General features: G+C 40.0%; 1 long non-coding RNA gene across 1 annotated transcript; it reads left to right on the top strand.

Annotated features, from left to right (window-relative positions):
* Positions 1 to 1,317: 1,317 nt before the first annotated feature.
* Positions 1,318 to 19,180, top strand: LOC109284809 (uncharacterized). The gene is made up of 3 exons (XR_002092379.2): positions 1,318 to 1,480; positions 1,995 to 2,073; positions 16,107 to 19,180. It is a non-coding gene; the product is annotated as an uncharacterized LOC109284809 (long non-coding RNA).
* The last annotated feature ends 2,389 nt before the right edge of the window (positions 19,181 to 21,569 follow it).

The following is a 21,569-nucleotide window of genomic DNA, read 5'->3' as shown; positions in this document are numbered from 1 at the left end:
AACTGTTAAGACTACTATACCACTTGCCCAGCAGACTTTCTTTTCTACAGTCAGAATATGATCATATAATGCAAACTATGCAAGAAAAAAATCAATAAGCACTTTGTCTGGCAATACTTACAGTTGGATAGACAAATGCATGAGGGGAATGAATCATAAGCTTTATGATAACACCACCTCAACTAACTTTTTTTATGAGAGCATTGAAACAGGAGAGAACAGGCACACTACAGAGCATATTAGTATTGAAATATGTGAAGACAATTGGAACTAGGAAAGCATTTGCTCTGTTAACAATGTCAGTAATATAAAAGTAGTATTCATATCTCTGCAATAAATGGGCAGGTATTCACATTTCTGCAATAACATGTGCTTCCTGTGGGCTAAACCTGCTACTTCATGATTTCATGAATCTAGGCATGCTGGGGAAGATCTATAAAAAGCAAAAAAATAAAAAAATCTAAAATATCATATAAGTACTATTACCATAGCTGCAATTTTTAAGAAAAACAGAAAGAAAAGCAGTATAACAATAACATGGTAAAACTGGAGCTTTCAACAAAAACAAGTATGGTAAAGTAACTTCAAAGCTATTAAAACATACCCTTCAAGAAATAGTGGTAACTGAAAATGTTAAGGTGGACAATAAACTTTAGTTGATGGGGGATGTCATCTGGGTTCAATTGCTGGACTCTGAAAAGGCTATAGCCATTTGGCATTCTTCTGCATTCTCATCTGAATCAATGTTCCTTAAGACCTTCCTCAATTTACAGACAGAACAAAATATCCTGTTTTGGAGAATCTATGTGAACCTCTACTCAAGTGAGGAATAGATGATTATGAATGTTAAGAATAGATGATGAGAATTTTACGAAAAAAGAATTTTGCTACCAACCAGTAGTTAGTGCTGCAAACCTCCTGGATTCAAAGTTCAAGGCTAGGCAGTAATATTGACAAAAACAGCGTTGTTGTTGCATTTGATGGCTAAACAAGTAATGAATTTTGGATATGTACAAGCATTACATTTAGATCAACTCGATCCTCCTCCTGCACCCCAGGCCTGCTACCCCCCTGCCTGGATCCACCAGTCCCTTCCTGTCCCTCCCCAAGTTACTTAACTCAAGCTCTCTGCACCACTCCCAGCAGCAGCAAACACCTGCATATGCCTCTCCCAGTTTCAGTTTAGTAAAGTCAGTCACCTAAATTGAAGCCAGGAGCTGTGAATGTTTGTACTTACCCTTAAAGTGGACAATAAGAAGTACTTACAAATCCTGCAGAATATCAGAACATCTTCAGCCCTTTGGTCTAGAAGAGTAGTCTGGGAATCCTCTAAAAAGCTTTTGAACTACATAATCTTTGACATCTTTTTTTTCCTCTTGTCTGTTTTAGATTCCTCCATCTTCTGCAGCATGTGAAAGAAACCAGTCAACATTAGAAAATATGCACCCCAAATCAAGAAACTGGTTAAGATATGAAAGAGGTAACATGTTTGTTTCATTTTGTGCACATTTTCAATTCAAAGAAATGTATACAGGTTACTGGAAAGTTCAGGATTAGATATGTGGATATTTCAATAACAGATTCTGATAAGGACAAGGGAAAACTTCCACTATGCTAGCATTTACAAGATTATATTAGTCAATAAACTGTTTGCTAGGATTATATAGGATAGCTTGTGTTGCTTACAGATATGATGCTTAATATATGATGAACATGCAGTAATAAAGAGTCTGGTGTTAGGGATAAAGTTTGGATATATCTCCAAATTTATTGTGAGTGTTTAATAGTGTGCTATGATAACAATGTGAAAATGAAAATGCATCAAATTGTTCTAAGACTTTTTTCTCTAGTAAAGTGAGTTTCTTCTGTATCTGCCTTGTAACTCTATTTATGGACTATTTTTGAGCTTTATAGATAAAAAAAAAAATGCTTACAAGTCCACAATATTAATGTTTTGTGTTTTTATCAGTTGATATTATTTTCCTATTTTACAGATATATCAAATGGGAACAATAGCAAGCAAACAAACAAGAAATTAAGTACCTTGGTGCAGCTCCTGTTTTAATACTACTTGTAAGTATTCAAAAGTGAGAGAGAGTGAGAGAGTGATTATATATAATACCTAAATTCTTTGGTAAGGCGTAAGTGCTTTTTTACATTAAACTGTATGTACCTACTATGGATATGTCAATTTTTACCAATATTTTTGGAGTGGGGAGGAGGAAAGTCAGAAAAGGTTGTCTTTCTCTGTTTTCTTATACCATCAATATTTCTGGAAAAAATTACATTTCTAGATCAGAGTAAATACTTCTGAAGGGATTTTTTTTTTTAGTTGGGGGGCGGGGAGGGGGTATTGCTATTGTAGATTCCTTTCTCCTGATGCTTCCTGCAGCTTGTCGTATAAAAATACTTTAAGAAGGATACAGGTTGCAGATTCCTAAAAGCAAGTGCCCAAACTGAGATGGGTTTGTATGGTCATTAAGGGTGTCTATGCATGTGCTCTTGGGTGGGGAGGGAGGGGTGAAATAATTAGAGCGGTTCGCAGACAGCCACTCTAATTAAAACAACTCAGCATCATGTGTATTCAGTGTCCCACATTTCAAAATGGTCACCAGGGTGCTTTAACCAAAGCTCATTCAAAGAGTTTTACTTAAAGGACACCTGCCACCAATTTGAAATGTGGGACACTGAATGCATGTGATGATTAGGCATGCTAGAACATTCTAATTAGAATGTTCCAGCAGACTAGATTAAACAAGTCTGCTCCAAAGCAGTCTAATTCATATCTGTCAGAGCACATGTATAGGCATCCTAATAGTTGGCAAATATTGGCTAGTTTGACCACTGAATTGCAAAATTCAGCCCTTCAGTTGGTAAAGGCTAAGCTCAAGATGAGTTAAATAATCTAGAAAGAGGGCAGAAGTGTGGCTGATCCTATAAACTTGAGCTAAACACACTTCCAATGAACTATAATATTCATACTATGTCAAACTTTTCCAATATGTTTTACTATTTCTTGTTGAGCTTCTTTCTTTATTTGTCACAGTTGGCATGTTCTATAGCCCCTTCCCCCTCGCCTGCTGTATTGTTTACTTATTCTATGTGTTTTATTTTTTTTTGCCAGCAGCTGTGATCGTGATTTTCTGACTTATGTTTCTTGAACTTTATAGAAATAGATACCATTATAACAATGCAGACCTCATTATATGAAACAAGACAGATGTGCTGTTAAAGTGCTTTTAAAATTACACTGCTTTACAATTTATCTGCTGCAACTGTTTTATTCATCTACTACATTCCATTATAAGAGGGAACTAAACAATTTTAGGTCCAATATATGGAGTCCAAGAGACATGGCTGTACTTTAAAGGACATGTCTACACAAGCTGCGTTAATGCACATTAGCCTAGTTTTACTGTGCTGTACAGGCATGTGTCTACATGTGCATGTCCTTACTGCACAGTAAAAATGGCTAATTGCACCTAAATTTAGCTGTGATCAGTTAAAGTGCAGTAATGCACACGTAGATGCAACCCAGCACTAACTTTAATGCCAGGGCTGCCTAGCCACTAGGAGATTGCCCTGAGCCCAGCCCCAGGGCTTCTGGCTAGGTGCCTTTCTTGGCCCAGGGCTGGGCTGCTCTGTGGCAGCACCTGGCTGCAAGCTATAAAAACCAGCAGCCATTTTGTGCCCTGGGGCACCCACACCAGGACCCTGGACCACTGCAGGTCCTGTGTACCCCCATGGGCAGGATCCAGGCTGCCTCTGCAGAACTGCTGCTTGGCCACAGGTGAGTGTTGCAAAGGGCTGCAGTCTGTTGCACCTCCTGCCCATCTCTGACATCCCCCCCCCAGAGCTGCTGCCTCTGGCAGGAGGGCCAGTACCTTCTCCCTGCTTCTACTCACCCTCAGTACTGTCTTCTGTCCTTGCAGGTCCTCTGGTGAAGTGTCTCTGTCATGTGTCTCCAAGTCCCTGGCCATGCCCCTCTGCTGGCTTCTGTGAAGGGCTGGCCACACAGGGGCAGCTGTGCAAGGGCCCAGAGAGCTAGTGTGGGACACACCATCATGTCTTCTCCACCCTCCACATCAAGGACTGTCCCTGTCCAGAGGCGCTTGCCTAAGCCAGGATGGGACACACCGTCATATCCTCCCCATCCTTCCCATTGGGAACTGGCTGTGCCTGCAAGCACATGCCTGAGCCTTCCACCTGGGGCCCCAACTGGAACCAGGAGGAGATTGGTGACCTCATGGCCCTCTGGGGGATGCAGAGGACCAGAGGCAGTTTGTGCATGGGGGGGACACTCAAACACCCATATTTATGAGGTAGGATGCTTAAGCAAGGGCAGTCCCAGATGGCATGGCAGTCCTGCATAAAGATCAAGACCTTGTGAGCATGGGGGGGCTGTGACAAACCACAGTCATTGATCCAGTTGTACCTACAAAACCATTTCCTTTATGTGGGACCTGACCAACATTTTGGTGCCCCATGACACAGGCTACAACCCTGAAGTGTTCACTAACAGGCAGCCTGACTAAGCACCTGCCCCACCCTGACCCCTCCAGTGGTGACATCTCCCCAAAGGAGGGCCCTTGGTTGTTCAGTGCCCCGTCCTGCCCACCTCCTCAGCTGCTGCACCCACTAGCAGCTTGAGGAGACCTGGCCAGCAGATGCCTCACCAGCTGCACACTCCCAGACCCCACCACAAGGAGCAGCCAACCATGACACTGTTGGCTGCCAGCAGTGCCAGTCTCTCCTCAGTGGGGCCCCTGGCTGGGCACTGCTCCACCATCATGGGCTGAGGACACTGGGCACAGTTGGATGGCATTGCTAATGGGGAGGCCCATGCTGAGCCACCAGCCTTGCCAGCCCTGTGCACATGGTAAGTCCTGCATTAGAGGCAGGGCCTTCACTGCCCCCCACATCATGCAGAGGCAAGACACAATTTAGAACTTGATTGAGCAGCTCATGGGCTGAGGACACTGGGCACAGCTGGGTGGGCATGGGCCTCTTACAACTCAAGGAATGCATTGATATCAGCAGCAGGGGCAGGGACATATAGTGCTGCCACAGGCATCCCTCCATGGCAGCCCAGGCCATACCATCATAGCTTAGGGTCCCAAACCAGGAGCACAGGTGTGCCTGGGACACCAGAAGAATCATCATCAGCAGGGCATAATAGTTCAGGCACCCCTTAGCCTACACAAACAGCTCATTGTGCACTGCCCAGGGCACATGGAAGACAGGCATGCTCAGGGTGCAGAGGTGGTGTTAGGGGGCAGCCCTGGGGTACCTCCCCAGAGAGGAAGGTGGGGGTACAGACAACCCCTTGCCACAGTTGTCCAGGAACCCCAGGTGCCATGGGCTGGGTGGTAATACAGCAGACTTGTTGGCCTGCAGGGAGAGAGGTGGGGAGTGGGATCTGGAGCCATGGCAGCAGGTGTTCCTAGCAACATGGTTTGTCCCTCCCTAGGAAGTGGGTGAAGGAGGCAGGCTGCCTGTGTCCAGCCTGTGCCACTGGCCAAGAGCTGGCATCTGGGTCTGGCTTCAACATGCCTGCCAAGTGCTGGCAGCGACATGGCTAGAGGCTGGAGCTTCCTCTAGTGGCCACAGTTGCACATGGCAGGGCTGGATGGATTTGGCACTAGATTTGGTGTAAAGTCTCTGCACATGTAGTCACCTGCCAAAAATAACTTACTGTGCATTAGCTGAATGCACAGTAAATTTAGTTGCACTTAAATGCACACATAGATGCACCTAAAGAAACTTTACTGAGGGTGCAGGAACAAAGCATACTGATGCACAAAAAGATTAGAAATATGGCAGAAGAATTGCTTGGCTTGGCAAGGAAGTCTTCAATGAGTGAAAACTCAAAAAGGAAGCTTACAAGAAGTGGAAATTTGGACAAAATGGGAGAAGTACTGCTCAGGCACTGCAGAGATGAAATCAGGAAGGCCAATGTACTAATGGAATTATTTCTAGCAAGGGATGTGAAGGGTAACTAGAAGGGTATCTACAAGTATGTCACAACAAGGGGAAGATCAAGGAAAGTGTGGGTCCCTTACTGAATAGGGGAAGAAAACTAGTAACTGATGATGTGTAGAAGGATGAAGTACTCAATGTTTTTTTACCTCAGTCTTCACAGGGAAGGTCAGCTATCAGACTACTGCACCTAGCAGCACAGTATGGGGAGGAGGTGAGCAGCTGACAGTGGTGAAAGAACAGGGTAGGGACTATTTACAAAACCTGGATGTGTACAAATCCATGGGACAAGATGGGATGCACCCAATTATGCTGAGGGAGTTGGCTGTTGTGATTGCAGAGCCATTGGCCATTATCTTTGAAAACTTATCATGATTAGGAGATGTCCCAGTTGATTGGAAAAGATGAAATATAGTGTCCATTTTTAAGAAGGGGAGAAGGAGGATTCAGGGAACTACAGACTGGTCAGCCTCACCTCAGTCCCTGGAAGGATCATGGATCGGGCCCTCAAGGAATCCACTTCTAAGCACTTGAAGGAAAAGGAGGTGATTAGAAATAGTCAGCATGGATTCACCAAGGGCAAGTCATGCCTGACCAACCTGATTGCCTTCTATGATGAAAACACTTGCTCTGTGGGTTGCGAAGAGACCAATGGATGGAACTTACCTTGACTTCAGCAAGGCTTTTGATACAGTTTCCGGCAACATTTTTGGAAGTAAGCTAAGTAAATCTGGTTTGGATGATGGGACTATAAGGTGGATAGCTGGCAACCAGTATCAAGTGGAGTGCCCTAGGGGTCAGTCCTGGAACCAGTTTTGTTCAGTATCTTCAACAACAATCTGGAATATGTGATGGAGTATACAGTCAGCAAGTCTGTGGATGACACCAAGCTGGGGGGAGTAGCAGATACTCTGGAGGGTAGGGCTAGGAATCAGAGACCTAGACAAAATGGATGATTGGATCAAAACAAATCTAATGAGGTTCAGTAAGGAGAAGTTCAGTCTCCTGAACTTAGGATAGAACAATTCCATGCACTGGTACAGGCTGTGGACTGACTGGCTAAGCAGCAGCTCTTCAGAAAAAGACCTTGGGGTTACAGTGGACGGTAAGTTGAATATGAGCCAACATTGTCCTTGTTACAAAGCCAACACTGTGTCCTTATTGAATACTAGGCTGCATTAGTAGGAGTGTTGCCATCAGACTGAGGGAAGTGATTATTCCCTTCTGACACTGATGAGGCCACAACTGGAGTACTGTGTCCAGTTTTGAGGCCCCCACTACAAAAAGGATATGGATTAATTGAAGAGAGTCCAGCGGAGAGCAATGAAAATGGTTAGATGACTGAGAAGCATGACTTATAAGGAAAGGCTGAGGAACTGGGTTTATTTAGTTTGGAGAAAAGAAGCCTGAGGGGGATTTAATGGCAGCCTTCAACTACCTGAAAGGTGGTTCCAAAGAAGATGATGCTAGACTGTCCCCATTGGTGACAGGTAACAGAACCAAGAAGCAATGGTCTCAAATTGCAGCAAGGGAAGTTAAGATTAGCTATAAAAAAGTTTTTTTTTTTTTTTTCTCTCATGTGGAGGCTAATAAAGCACTGGATCAGGCTACCCAGAGAGTTTTTTAAGACCTGGTTAGACAAAGCCTTGGCTGACATGATATAGTCGGAGATGCTCCTGTTTAAGTGAGGGGTTGGATTAGATGAACTCCTGAGCTCCCTTCCGACCCTAATTTTCTATGATTCTCTGATTTCTGTGAAAATCTTTGATATCAGGGACAAAGGCTGCAAATAGACTTCATAAATGTCCCAGGAGAAAGTCTTTTGTCCTGGAATCCTACAGACATAGAAATCCATTGTTCTGCTCTAAGTGTACTGAATAAAATATACTAATGCTTTTTCTTGGGACACGGCTAGATACATCTTTAGGGTGTTAGGTCTGTGTTGTGTCAGGGTTGATGGTAGTCTTATACAGAATTTAGATTATGGTTTGTATAGGAATGGTGTGGCTAGGGTTAATCTTACCTTAGACAGGGGGTTGGACTAGATTACTTCTGATGACCCCTTTCTAGCCCTAGTGCTCTATTATTCTATGATTGTATTGCACTTTTTCCTGGGACAAGCTAGTCAGGCTGTGTGCTCTTGTTGTCCACATGTTAGTGGAAGAATAGCAGTACAGTTTGGAAGGTCAACATGTTTAAATAACCGTGCCATACCTGTTTCAGTCTGGGTCAAACCCTGGATTTTTCAGGCCTGTGCCAAATGAAACATCTGTTAACAGCTGAAGTTGGCGGACTAAATATTATCTCTGGTCTTCTGATGAACGCTCTTATACAACAAGTCTCTTCACCGCTTTAAAAATGTTTAATAATATACGTGTCCATAGCCTTAGTGTATGAACACATGACAGGCTTACTATATAAGAAATTTACTGTACTGTATACTGGAAATGGAATGCATACACAATACATTGCTTTATTACTTAGTAAAACCCTCATTTCAAAGGTAAAATGTATCCCTTAAAATGTATAGTAACTTTTCTATATAAGAAAGTTGATTGTAATGCTTGGAAAGTGACTTAGTCCACTGTAGTTAATTTAATCGCTTATTAGTCATTTGCTCAATGCAAATTAGCTCCTCTCAGACATTAGGGACAAACACTATAGTAGTGCCTACTGTGGGTAGCTGGCTTAGGAGAGTTAATTGTATATCCTCTCCTTATTACAGAATAAATTCTGGGGTACATTACTCTGCAGTATGGTAATTGTGTTGAATGTTCCATCCCCTTACTTGGTAAGTTATTGGAGTAAATTGTACCATTGTTACAGCACTTCTGTATTAGAAGAGAGAGCAACATCAGTGTATTTATACTTGGGAAAATATTACAAATGAATTAATATTTTGAAATGAAGATTATCTGCATTTTTCCCAGTTTTCAAAATGTTCCTAAATATTGCATGCCAATTTAAAAGTGCTACCTGATATTTTAGGATTCTTTTAAAGATGATCTCTGTAATGTTTGGTAGTTTAAGAATACATTTTTTATGCTACTAATTTAGCAATGCTTCAATCCGAAGCCAAATACTCAGTTGTGATGAATTGTCATAGCTTGGATTTCTAAAGTATGGCTTTGCCAAGCAACCCATCTTAAAAATATTTTATATATTTAATGAATTGAAGGTGTGAAGCCTGAGATGTAGCCTGCAATTTTAAAAAGAAACGTATGAATCAGCCAACCCTGTTTCCATCTGTAGCTCCAGGAGCCATTCTGGGGTGAAATAAGAGCATTTTTTACTGATTGTTGGAAAATTTCATCAAAAGAATGTTTTGTCAGGAAAAAAAAGTTCTAGTGAAACTGTTTTTCTCCAGATTGAAAGTAGGTAGATAAGTGCCAGAAGAAAAAAAAAATATTATTTGTACATATTCATTAAAAAAAATAGTTTTGGAAAATTCCTGAATTCTGTTTCAAATTTCACAGTTTGTTTTATGGCTATTTTTCAAGTTTATATTATTCTTTCAGTAGTAGTAATAGTTGATAGTACCATATTTTCTTACATACAACATACCCTGGACTAAAACACACACCATGTTTTTGAAAGGCAGAATGGACTAAAAATATCTTTCCTTGTAACCAATGAGTTCTAGGACTGAGGGTGCCCAACCTACTCTTTGTTCTCCTCCCGTGAGTTGCATGCAGGTTTTACTTTCACATTTGCTCTAACCAGTAGAAACTATTCTTATCACATTTCTCTCGTACAATATGCACTACAGTTTCCAACAGCTGGTTTTTGGAGAATAAAAGGTGTTGTATGTAAGAACATACATTATGTTCCTACTTGGTCACAACATATCAAATTGTTTCTTTACAACATGTAGGATATTCTGACCTAGAAAAGAAGATAGCACAGTTTAATCTGTGTAAGGGAGAGCAGGAAAGAAGGTTGATTCCTGCATCCTGAGGCAATGGAAGTGCTTGGCAAAGCATAATCTCCTATGCCACCCAGTCTATTCAGAACAGGGGATAAAAGAAGATGGAAAATGTTAAGAAGAACCAATTGACTCTGGCTTAGTCTGCCTCTTCCATGAACTATAGACAATTGAGGATATCTGGACCTCAGATAGCTCCAGGTTCAACCTCCCATCATCCTGGTACAGCCTTTAGCTGTTGTTATATAATCTGAAAGTATGCAAGATCAGGTTACAGTACCCTGTTTAAATTCCAGCCAAGAAGTTTGAGAGTTAAACCATAAACGTTAAGATTTATTTTTCCCCTCACAATCCAAACCAGTTCATTTTGCCCTGCTAAATCTCAACTGCAGCTACAGAGTTAAAATAATCCATATTAGTTTTTGCCTTCTGATTTTTGCAGTTCCTTCTTTGGTTCAGCTTTCTTATTTTCATAGACAAGCTCCTTATTTTAGCATGTATCATATTTGTTACTTCAAGCAGCATCCTGCTGCTACTTGTTAATTTTCTTATTTTCAGGGTGTCCTGTTAACTAATAAAGACAGATTTTTTAATCCTTGTTGGGAAGGATAGTTACTATTGTAAACATAATGAATATCTGATAAGAGTCTTTCTAATGGCAACTTTTCATTCAGAGAATTGTTCTATAATCTAAATGTATGCTGGATTAAAAAAATATATATAATAGGGTATAATTATTCAGTGGAGGTATGGTTTAACTGGACAGTCTTGTGCAGCCAATCCTTTGAGGTACTGAGTATTCTCACAATATTTATAATGAGAGATAAAGCTACTTATGAGGATTGAGAATTAAGGATGAAGTTATTTAAAAATATGAATATGCTTTTGTTGATTTGCCTTGAGGGTTTTAAAACTAGTTTTGTTAGTAGACATGAATTCTGAGCCATTTCTACCCATTGAATGAAGAGGATATATCCAAGACCATCTCTCTGTTCTGATATGTAGATATACTTCTGATTATTGAGGTGCTTTTATGTGTTTACTTTCCTTGAAAAACTTATTTTTTCATGGTCACATTTATTATACCAATAATGCTGGCTTATATGTAGTCAGTTGCTCCTGCATATCATCTGGTCTTTTCCATATATTAAATGCATGCTTTTATGATTTGATATAAGACTTATAGCCTTGATATACCTATTGATATAGGACTGTTATATCCAATATATGTTATTAATGGGTCTGTTATATCCTATATCCTTGATATATACCAATTGATATATGACCATTATTTGAAACAAGTCAAAGGGACATATTTTAAATTAAAGCAATGTTTAAAAAAAATTAAAAAAAGAAACTGAGATGTTGCTATATATAAGTAAAGAGCCATATTTTAGAGATACTTATATGCCTATGGCTCATTAAAACCAATGGGAGTTAGCTATCTAAATACCTTTAGATATATGGTCCAAATATTTTAGATGAAAAACTCAAAATATCAAGGTATCGTTCTTTTTTCTCCTTTGGAGCTGATGAAACGGTGTGTGACATTACCAAAGTTGAAGGAGTTACATTGTTGTAATGATGTGAAAGGTGATTCAATCCCTCTATCTAAAAAAAGCAGCAAGTTCACCATTATAAACTCTGATATCTCTCCATCTTCTTGTGTGGTATTCACATCAGCATAATATAAAAGTGCATCAAAGACTATAAATAATTTTATCTTAGAGCCTTGCTCGGTGAGAAAAAAATTGGAACAAAATAAATTCTACAAACAGAAAGTCTGCCTGAGGTCCTATAGAACGTCTTTTGTAGAGCTCAGGAACGCATGGAAAAAAATCTATCAGATGGGTTGCAGAGGATTTTTTAGGGGTAACCCTCCCCCCCTCCCCCCCCCCCCCCATAAAACACCTGCAGTGGAATATGGCAGCTGGCAATCGATTGTTTTTCATATTATAGAGTTCAAGACTAGGCCCATGTGCCATTTGTCTTTGAGAATATTCTTGCTTTGGGCTACCTGCAGTAATTTGTTCCTGTCAGAGAAAGACCTAAATAAGCATTATCCAAACTTTTCTTGTAAGAAAAAAGCATTCAATAGTTCCAAATGCATTTCCTAGTCGATAAAAACAAGAACACCACACTTTTCTATATGCTTGCTATTTGTCCCTCATTATATACCCAATAGCAAAGCTTTGGATCTCAGAGGCAAATTGGATTTCTGTACTGAATGTAGAGGCTCTCTCAACCTTAACTGGGTCTTGTGACTATAAATCACATCTCATATATCTTTTGCACTGGACAGGCAAAGGATTGGCATTTTCTATTATTTTTTAAGTCACCTTTGAATTTTTCTCTCTTTGTTAGATTCTTCATCACCCTCAGCACTTGTGTTATATGTTCACTGGACCACATAGCTTGATCTCATCTTTTGGTTGGTGTATTCTGCTTTCAGAATAATGTTAACTTTATTCCTTCTAGTATACACAATTTAAAACATGCCTGAGCTATTGTACAGCAAACTTACCAGCTCTGTGCTCTAGTTTCACTTTTTTAAGGTCCCCACTCCCCAACCCATTCTAGTTCTTTATTGCCTTCTCCAGATGACTGCTTGCTTATTGCTTCTTCTAGTTGTATGGTGTTGGAATTGGATTGAAGGACTTCAGTGTATGATTTTCTGCCTCCTGCTTACTAAATATAAACCTTCTTCTTTCATGCAGCTGTAGGTTTGTGTCAAATCTTTTGCTCTGCCATTGACGGCAAGGAGAGGGTTTTCACTCTATAAGTTAACTGGGCGAAGAAAACACTTTAAATAATCACCTGGCCTACTTTGAATGTTTTACTACTTAATTAATTTCCATATTGACATGCAGTCAGTGTACCTCCCCAGCTTTTGGAGTCCATCACAAGCAATCTACTCTCTGCTTTCAAATGGCTGTTCTCTGGCAAGTAATACATGGCATGTGGGGAGGCAGAGAGAGTAGTATTAGTTTAAATATAAAGCAAATTCTACCATGATTTAAAAAATAATACCATTTCTATTAACAGATCTTAATTCTGTGAATTGCTGAATGACCTCAACCTGCGCTGATGTAGGAGAACCGATTGTTAGCTTAGTGGGGAGCCAGCCTTTTTTGGCAGGTGTGCCACAGATTAACTTCACACCCTCCCTGGGCACTATTCCAATCCCTTTCCCCTGCCTAATCAGCTGCTCTACGTTCTCCTCCCTGCCTTATCTACCGTTTGCTTTCTTCTTCCTGCTCTGTGTGATCCCTGCCTAATTTGCTGCTCTGTTTTTTGTTCCCTGTCCTATCTGCTACTCTACTATCTACCCTCTCCCCAGTTTTTTGCATGCCACATGCTGAGTCTTCCTATGACACTTGTCGCACAAGTGCCACAGGTTGGCCACCCCTCATTTCGCATTCCTGAAAATAAGGGCCATAAAGAGCCGAGCCAATTTCATGGCATAGGGAGGCCGATTGGAAGAAAAAAGCAAAAATAAAAACACTCCTACTGTTCCTGGCTTCCCTAAAAAAAACAACTCCAAAGTAAACCACTCCCACCTGTTTTTGCTTCAAATGCTGCTTAGCAAAATTGCATGTCAACAGTTCCCCTGCTTCTGGTTTGTGTTTGAGATAAGTGGTTCTTATATACTTAAATTTAAGGAGACCTGCGCTCAGCTTGCCATTCAAATAATCAATGAACATGACTTGGGAAGATTTGACAGATAGAATTTGTTTTCTATCAACATACTGTGCATTGACCTCTTTGTTTTTCTTATTATTTCCATTAGTCTCACCAATATTGCTGTTTTCAGTCGTTTATTTTTCTTTTGATACCTACCTCAGCTATCTAAAATCTACTATTAGCTCTACCAAAGAGACTGTGTCCAGACATGCAGGTGTACGTGATCTGTGACATTAAAATGTGCCCCATACTGCAGATTTGCAGCATGAGGGCAAAACAAAAAGAAGTGTAAAAAGTGGTGAAATGCACTGAGACACAGACAGGTCAGGCCATCCAGAACAACACTTTGCAGCCGTCCAGGCCTCTGTGCTACCCAACCTGTGCCCCTGTTGCTCCAGGCCACCCGATAAGACTGCTGGGGCCAACAGCAGTACTGGCCCCAGCCTCCAGCTCTCCCTGGCTGAGCTGGGAGTAGCTGAGCAAGGGCAGTTTTCTTGTTATGGGACTGTTTGTCCCACAATGAAGCATACATGCAGAGATGTGCACTGCAGCAATTTGTGCCACTGCAAGTGTATACCCCTGCATGTTTGGACACAGCCAGAGAAGCTAATAAATCTCATAGTGGTACTGTTAATGTTGTTGCTAGTTGAATTGGAGAACTTACAAAAATATCAGATAAAATACTGACGATATAGCCATTGAACAATTCAGTGTTATTATAATAATTTTTCATGAAAAATATCAAAAGACATTTTGTAAACTTGGTAGACACCAACTAAAATGCATCAAACTAGTATCCTCATTATCATTTTATTTCATTGTGGTATTCTTCTAAATAAACTAAATGCTAAAATATTTGAGCTAAAATACTGGTGTCATAATCGCATACCACACTGCTAAAGAGTGCATATCCAAATGAAATTGCAGGGATTTTCTAGAAGAAAAGGCTAAATATGGGAAATGAATTTTGATTAGGATGCTAGAAACACCTCTCACAGTATATGCATGGGATTTGGCTATAAAGGGCTGTATTGTATTGTGTGTGAAAGCCAAGCACTAATTATCAACATATTTGTTAAAAAAAATTTGTGACCTCTATAGTGGGCATTCTTGCCACTGATTGATTTAGACAGTCTAAGCAAACCAAGTAGCATGTTATATATGTGTATATATGCATGCATGTGTGTGCGCATATATTTATATTTTTGTATACACACACGTGTGTGTGTGCATGTATATTGCATGTGTGTGTGCATATATTCATATGTATATGTACGTATACATGTGTATGTATATATATTGTTTTATTGTGTGTGTGTGTGTGTGTGTGTGTGTGTGTGTGTGTGTGTGTGTATATATATATAATAAAACAAAAACTGGGGTTTATAGAGTGGAAAAATTTACCAACTATCCCAAAAGCACAGGAATTTCTCAAAATGACCAGCTTCACAATTTTCCACTTGACTGCTAATGGTTAGAAGTGAATAGCAGGTCTTAACCTACCCATATATTAATTCCACAGGCGGTAAAATAGCTATTTAAATACTCATCCATGTGTAGTTTGTTTAATTTTTCACTTGAATTTGTTTGATTGACTTTGTTTTTCACATCTTGAGAAACCTTTCTTTCCAAAAGTAGGTGAACTGCATACTTAAACCTGTTAAAATATGGATGTGAACAGTTTCACTCCATTAACATTTAAATATGAGTAGTGCATTGAAATTAGTCTACCTTACAGGAGTAGTATAGCTGCAGATATCACTGAAATAGATAAATTATAAAATATGTTATGGTGGCAAATGGTCCCTGAAAGGTATTTGTTTAATCACATTCTCTTTTACACAATTCGTGCACTGTCTAGAAAAACAAAGACAATTCTTCAACTGTGTGGAAAATACATCTTATAACTTAGAAGTCTGTTAACTAGTTATTTAATATACCATGTGACTGGTTACTAACTAACTGCATTTGTCTGAGGCAGCTTTTTTCCTGTTATAAAGCACAAGGAAGGGGAGCGAAACGAATGAACAAGAAACAAATTCAAACCTATGGGACTCTCTAAACAGTGGGGAGGAAGTAAATGAGTCAGACTTTTGCTGAATCCTAGCCACACCTCATCACTTGCCACTTAATGCCTTTTTTCTGGATAATAAGCAGTAAGATTGCTGATTGGGAAACCGAAAGCAGCATTGGATATGCAAATGAATAATGAAACATAAATAAAGAAGGACGACCCTTTATGGAAAGGACAGACAGAACCCAAACTCATTTTGTTTTGCTTTTTATTATTTATGTAAAGTAGATGGGCTAAAAATTCCTGTTTCTCCAGGGCCTTGCCTTATGGCCTTAATGTTCCAGGGAAGGGTTTAACTATGCTAGTGATGGGCACTATGGAAGGCAATAGAGTGAGCGAGAGAGAGTTTAAATGCCTTAGCTATCTGTCTTCCCACCACCCACACATGTAAGCAAGGATGGATTTTTAATTAAAATGTTCATGGTTTCATTTTCTTTTCTCTAGTCCGACAGGATCCAAGCATAAGTGATTTGTGGAAGAGGCAACATCAAGCCGAAAACAGCAGCTATTTTGTGTCGTATATCAACCACCTTTTTAATTGCAGCCTGGCCTTTCAATTAACTGTGAAAAATTCAAACTGGATTCAAATACCTGGAAAAATATTGCTTATACCTAAAACATTAGCAAGGATATAAGAAAAACAAAACAAAGAAAGCTGGCAACTGGGACACAGGAAGGCATAAAACTGCTATCTTATTCAATGGAGCACTACATTCATCTTAACATGTGGAAGCATTTCTTGCCCCTTCCTCTCTTTCTCGTAATACTGTCCAAGGTGTGTCAGTGACTTCTGTTTTAATCTACAAATTATAACTATGGGAAAATAATTTCAGGTTGAATGGTACTTTGAATATGCACATACCTGGGAAGTCAATGGGAGTTGTACATGAATATCCACTGGCAGAATCTCATTCATGGTGAGCAAACTGGCTATTATGAAGTTCCCTGGGCTACACCCTCACACACTGTAATTCTGAGTGCAGTACATACTGGGTGCATCTACACATGCATTTACTTTGGTCCAAATTTACTCTGGTGTAAACTACTTGAGAGTAAGGGTATTTGGGCAGGTGTCTACACATGCAACAGGGAGAAAATTTGAACCCAGTTCCCAGTGGCCTTGCAATGGGCCCCTGCCACCACTGCGGGGAACTCCAGGCTCCCCCTGGGTGCCAGCCCAGGGACTGGCAGGGAGCACTGGGCCAGGAACAAGCTCCCAGTCCCCACTCTGAAATCACAATCAGGAAGCAGGGGGCTGAACACTCCTTGCTGCTGGGGCAGGGGGAGATTGTTCCCACCCAGGCATGCAGGGCAGGGGTTGGGGAGCTTGTTCCTCACCTAACTCCATGAGTGAAGAGCTGGTCAAGGAACAGGCTCCCCAGATTGTGGAGCTGGGTAGGGAACAGGTTCCTCTGCTCCTGCCATCAGGGAGCTCCCAGCACTGGCCCCATGGTCACCGGGCTTGGGCTACCCTTATCTCCCAGCCAGAACCCTGTGACCACACGGCTCAGGTTGGGAGATAAGGATCTCCCAGCCCCTGCTCCCTGTTTGTGATCTAGGAGCAGGGGGCTTGGAGTTCCCTGCTGCCAGGGCAGGGGGATGTAGTCAGGGCAGGGGGACATAGCTATGGGGCTGTTATTAATCCCGAGTAAATTTGCTCCTTGCATTTGCAAGTTTACTGCAAAATAAGCATGTGCATGTGTAGATGCACATGCTTACTTCACAATAAATTATGCTAACGTGAGGTTAAGTGTCTCGTGTAGATGCACCCACTGTGATACTTTTTTGTTGTGCCACAGGCCTGTTGAAGCCTTAAGTTCTTTCCACTAGTCTTCATCTGAAGATGAAGATAAGCAAGACATGCAAATGCATTCCATAGGAGGTTTTCAGAAGTGCTTGGAAATAAATGAAGTAATCAACATTTTACCATTTTCAGTAAAAAAAGAAAAGAAAAAAAGGAAAGAAAGAAAAAAAAAAAGCTATTAGTAAACAGTAGAGAGTAGTTATTTAGCATGGTGCACAGAGAATCAGACTAACAGCTATCTTCATAATAATTAGAATTGCATGTATAATTCCATGATTCCTTGCTGAGAAATGCTAGTAGCTGTATGGAATTTAAGTACAAGTAAAGTTGTCTGCAACTTCAAATCTCATTCCCTAAGGTTCTAAATAATTTTTATTTTGGCATACAAATCTGTAGTAATGCAAATCTTGTTCCAGTATTCTGCCAGCAGATTGTCTCTTAACTGCATAATTTTGCATCAGTCTGGGCTGGTGAGAAAAGCTCTGTACAAACCATATGTTATACTGCTTCTCTAAAAGATACAATGGGATATTTTTCAGGTATTTTAGTTGTCACTGAACCCTTAACTGCTCTTCTAAATAGAATGTTTTTAAATGCCAAAGGAAATCTTGATCTAGAAGCCTTTATTTCCAGAGATGCTACTATAGTAGTTTAAATGCATAAAAAAAGATTTGCAGGAAAAATAGGATCGTCTCTCAAATGCTGAATGGAAGAATTCTTAGTGTCCATAGATCCAAAGGAAAGTCATTTTTCTAAGTGTCATGAAAATTAAACATTTAATTTATATTTTCCTATTTTTTCCACTATCTACATGAAAAAAGGTAAGGTATTTATACAGGAATATATAAATTATATAGCTATAAATATTTATTTATACAGATACACAAGGGACCTGAAAATGAACTTCAAAGAATTGCATTTGCCTGTATCTAGTTTCTCTAACTTACAGGGCAAGTTTTTCTTTTATCTTTGCTCTATGTGAAATGATATTGTAGCATTTTAGTGCAGATCTTGCAATGTTATAAACATTCTTTTGATTCTCTTGGTTTTGTAATATGCATTGTGAAATATAATATCTATATGATCATATAGTTTTACTGCAAATTTGTTTATTTTTTAAAATAATGCATACTTCATGGGTCACAATTTTGGGAGCAAGAAACAAATACAAGCTTCAGGGTGAAATTTCCATCATCTGAAATGACTGCTCAAATGGCTACCTCCAAAAGGAGGGTAATCAACCTGGCAATGAGCTGCCAATGATTGGATGTTAGGGCAATATCTGTTTGTCTACCTGTTTCTTGCTTTGGTAATCATGCACAACTTTGTTTGCAGAAGATTTAGCAGTTGTTCAAGCTTGTAAGTGCTTCAGATTCCTGCAAACTTGAATATACTGCCTCAGGTAGCTTAAAGAAGTTGTTTTCTTACCATATTTCAGGGTTTTTCTGCCTTTTGCATTATAGTTACAGTTGATGTGAATTCTATGGGCTATGGCGATAGCATAATTTCCATAGTTCACTTCCATTTAAAATCATGTCTGTTTAAAATATTATCAGTATAAAATGAGCAATAAAAATACACAATTCTTTTCTCCCCCTGGCTTCACCTTGAATTATAGCCAAGTTAATGTAACAAAGGTGACTCTAGGCTTTGAAGATGCCATTTAAATCACCACATTAGCATAGTTATAATTGATTTAAAGAGAATTGGTAGAAAGGCACATCTTTTGATTTCAGTGGTGAAGTTATTTCCTTCTTTAAATATTTTATTATAGACTTTCAGCTTTCTGAAATGCATTAGGCTATCCATCAGGTTTTTAAAGCTGGTCCTTATCTTCTAAATATAAACCATACTGAGGTCAATGAAGTCCACACAGATGTTTGTAGTCCTCTATGTATTTATTGTATTTAATAAGATATAAAGACCAAGTCTTTGAGAACTGCTCTACAGGCATATAAAGACCAGGTATAGGCATTATTTTTTTTATCAGTAGAGGGCACAAACAGAAATGCAGCTCCCTGCTGTAACTCTGAACACTTTGCAGGAAGCCTTCTGAGTTACAATGATCCCCTGGACTAAACAGAAGTTCAAAGTTGGTTCCTAGGTAGGTGGGGGGGGGGGGTGTGGGAGGGAGTACCTCAGGGGGCTCTAAAACACCTGCCCTGCCCTCCAGCAGGGGCTGATAAAAACCCAGACTGAACTCCCTATGCTCCCTGTCCCCACTCCCATTCTGAAAACAGCTCAGAAGCTGGGAGGCAAACAGGAAGACACTATGTTCTGAAATGTCTTTACCTAAGCCCTCATGCAATGCGGGTTTATATTTTTGTGGAATCGGGTCCTTTTAAAGTGCTTTGCAGCCATGTACTTGTGTTTACTCATGACTATATGGCATTTTTATGGGCAAGATTGGGTAAATATTGGCACTTCTGTCTGCAGCCTAAGTGATCGGAAACTGGCCTATACACATTACAGAGCAGAAGTTCAGCACACAGAGATTGGTTTAAAATGGTGGAACTTGGCGGAACTTGGTCTAAGTTTTGCCTCCCTCCCCCCCCCAGGGCAAATGTGTGTTCTGTTACCTATCTAAACTACAGCTACTACAGAAAACCTAATCATTTAGATCAATTCTACTTCCAGGTTTTTGAATATTTGTACCTGCCTGAGAGTTTTATTACAATGTGAAAGAAAAGGGGCAAATAAAAAAAAAAAAAAGAATTTTTTATGCACTTTGCTGCTGTCTAAAATGTATGGATTGCTAGATCTTCAATCTCTTCACTTTAAAATGAGAGAAGCTAACTTGTTACTATTTGCTTGGTCTACCTTGGTTACAAATTTGCCCCAAATTTGCTTGGTCTGTAGATATAAGTTATTGTTCCATCCTATATATTGTTGACAAGTTTATTAAAACAAAATTATTTTTTTTCTTGCTTTAATAGAACTACAAAAAATGCCCCCTTCATTGCAAGCAATTTTAAAATATACTCATCTATAAAGGGAGTCTGATACAAGAATGTGGTTCCCATTTAAGCACCTGAGTGAAGTGGCCATATCCTCAGTACTGCTTAACAATCAGCTGATGATATTAAGAATGATGAGAATAATGGGAGTTCTAAAAATCTGATTCATTCTGTTGTGATTGGTATTAACTCTCTAGTTACTTATGAATAACTAATCAATAGGCCTGATTAATGAAGAGTTTATATCATCCCTTAAAAATATTCCTGCTGATTTCTTAGGTGGGCATAGAGCTTTAACAGTTTTTATTAGACTTTATTTTCATAGGTGTAATTATACAAAGGGGATAGTGCTTTTCCCTTTTTCAACATTAACACTGGATTACTCAAAAAAAACCCCAAAAAACAACAACAACAACAAAAGGGCAGTGTTCTGTTACTATGTAATCATCTCATTATGACAGAATTAAAAACTGCAGTTTCATAGATTTCATAGACTATAGAGTCGGAAGCGACCCAATGGATTATCGTGTCCGCCCTCCAGGCCCTGGCAGGAAAGAGGACTGAGATCAGACGACCCCAGCCAGGTGATTGTCAAGCCTCCTCTTGAAGACCTCCAAGTTAGGTGATAGGACCACCTCTCTTGGAAGCCCATTCCAGACCCTGGCCACCCTTATCCTAAAAAATGTCTTCCTAATGTCTAACCTAAATCTACTCTCCACTAGTTTGCACCTATTATTCCTAGTTACTCCCTGGGGTGCTCTGGTAAACAATGCATCCCCAATTCCCTGCTGTCCTCCCCTGATAAATTTATAGGCAGCTAAAAAGTCACCCCTCAGCCATTTTTTGTATAGACTGAGAGATCCAGATCTCTCAACCTTTCCTTGTCTAGGGTCTTTCACGGAGACCATTAATTGTGTGAATGACCCTTCTCTGAACCCTCTCCAGATCTTCCATGTCCCTCTTGAAGTGCAGCACCCAAAACTGGACACAGTACTCCAACTGCAGCCTGACTAATGCTGCATAGAGGGGGAGCGTCACGTCCCTCGATCTGTTGGTCATGCATCTGCTAATACGTGACAAGGTGCGATTGGCTTTGTTGATTGGCTCATTACACTGCTGGCTCATGTTCATCTTGGAGTCATCTAT

The sequence above is a fragment of the Alligator mississippiensis genome, chromosome 2, assembly GCF_030867095.1.
Source record: "Alligator mississippiensis isolate rAllMis1 chromosome 2, rAllMis1, whole genome shotgun sequence".
NCBI lineage: Eukaryota > Metazoa > Chordata > Crocodylia > Alligatoridae > Alligator > Alligator mississippiensis.
This window is presented reverse-complemented; position numbering and strand designations above follow the sequence as displayed.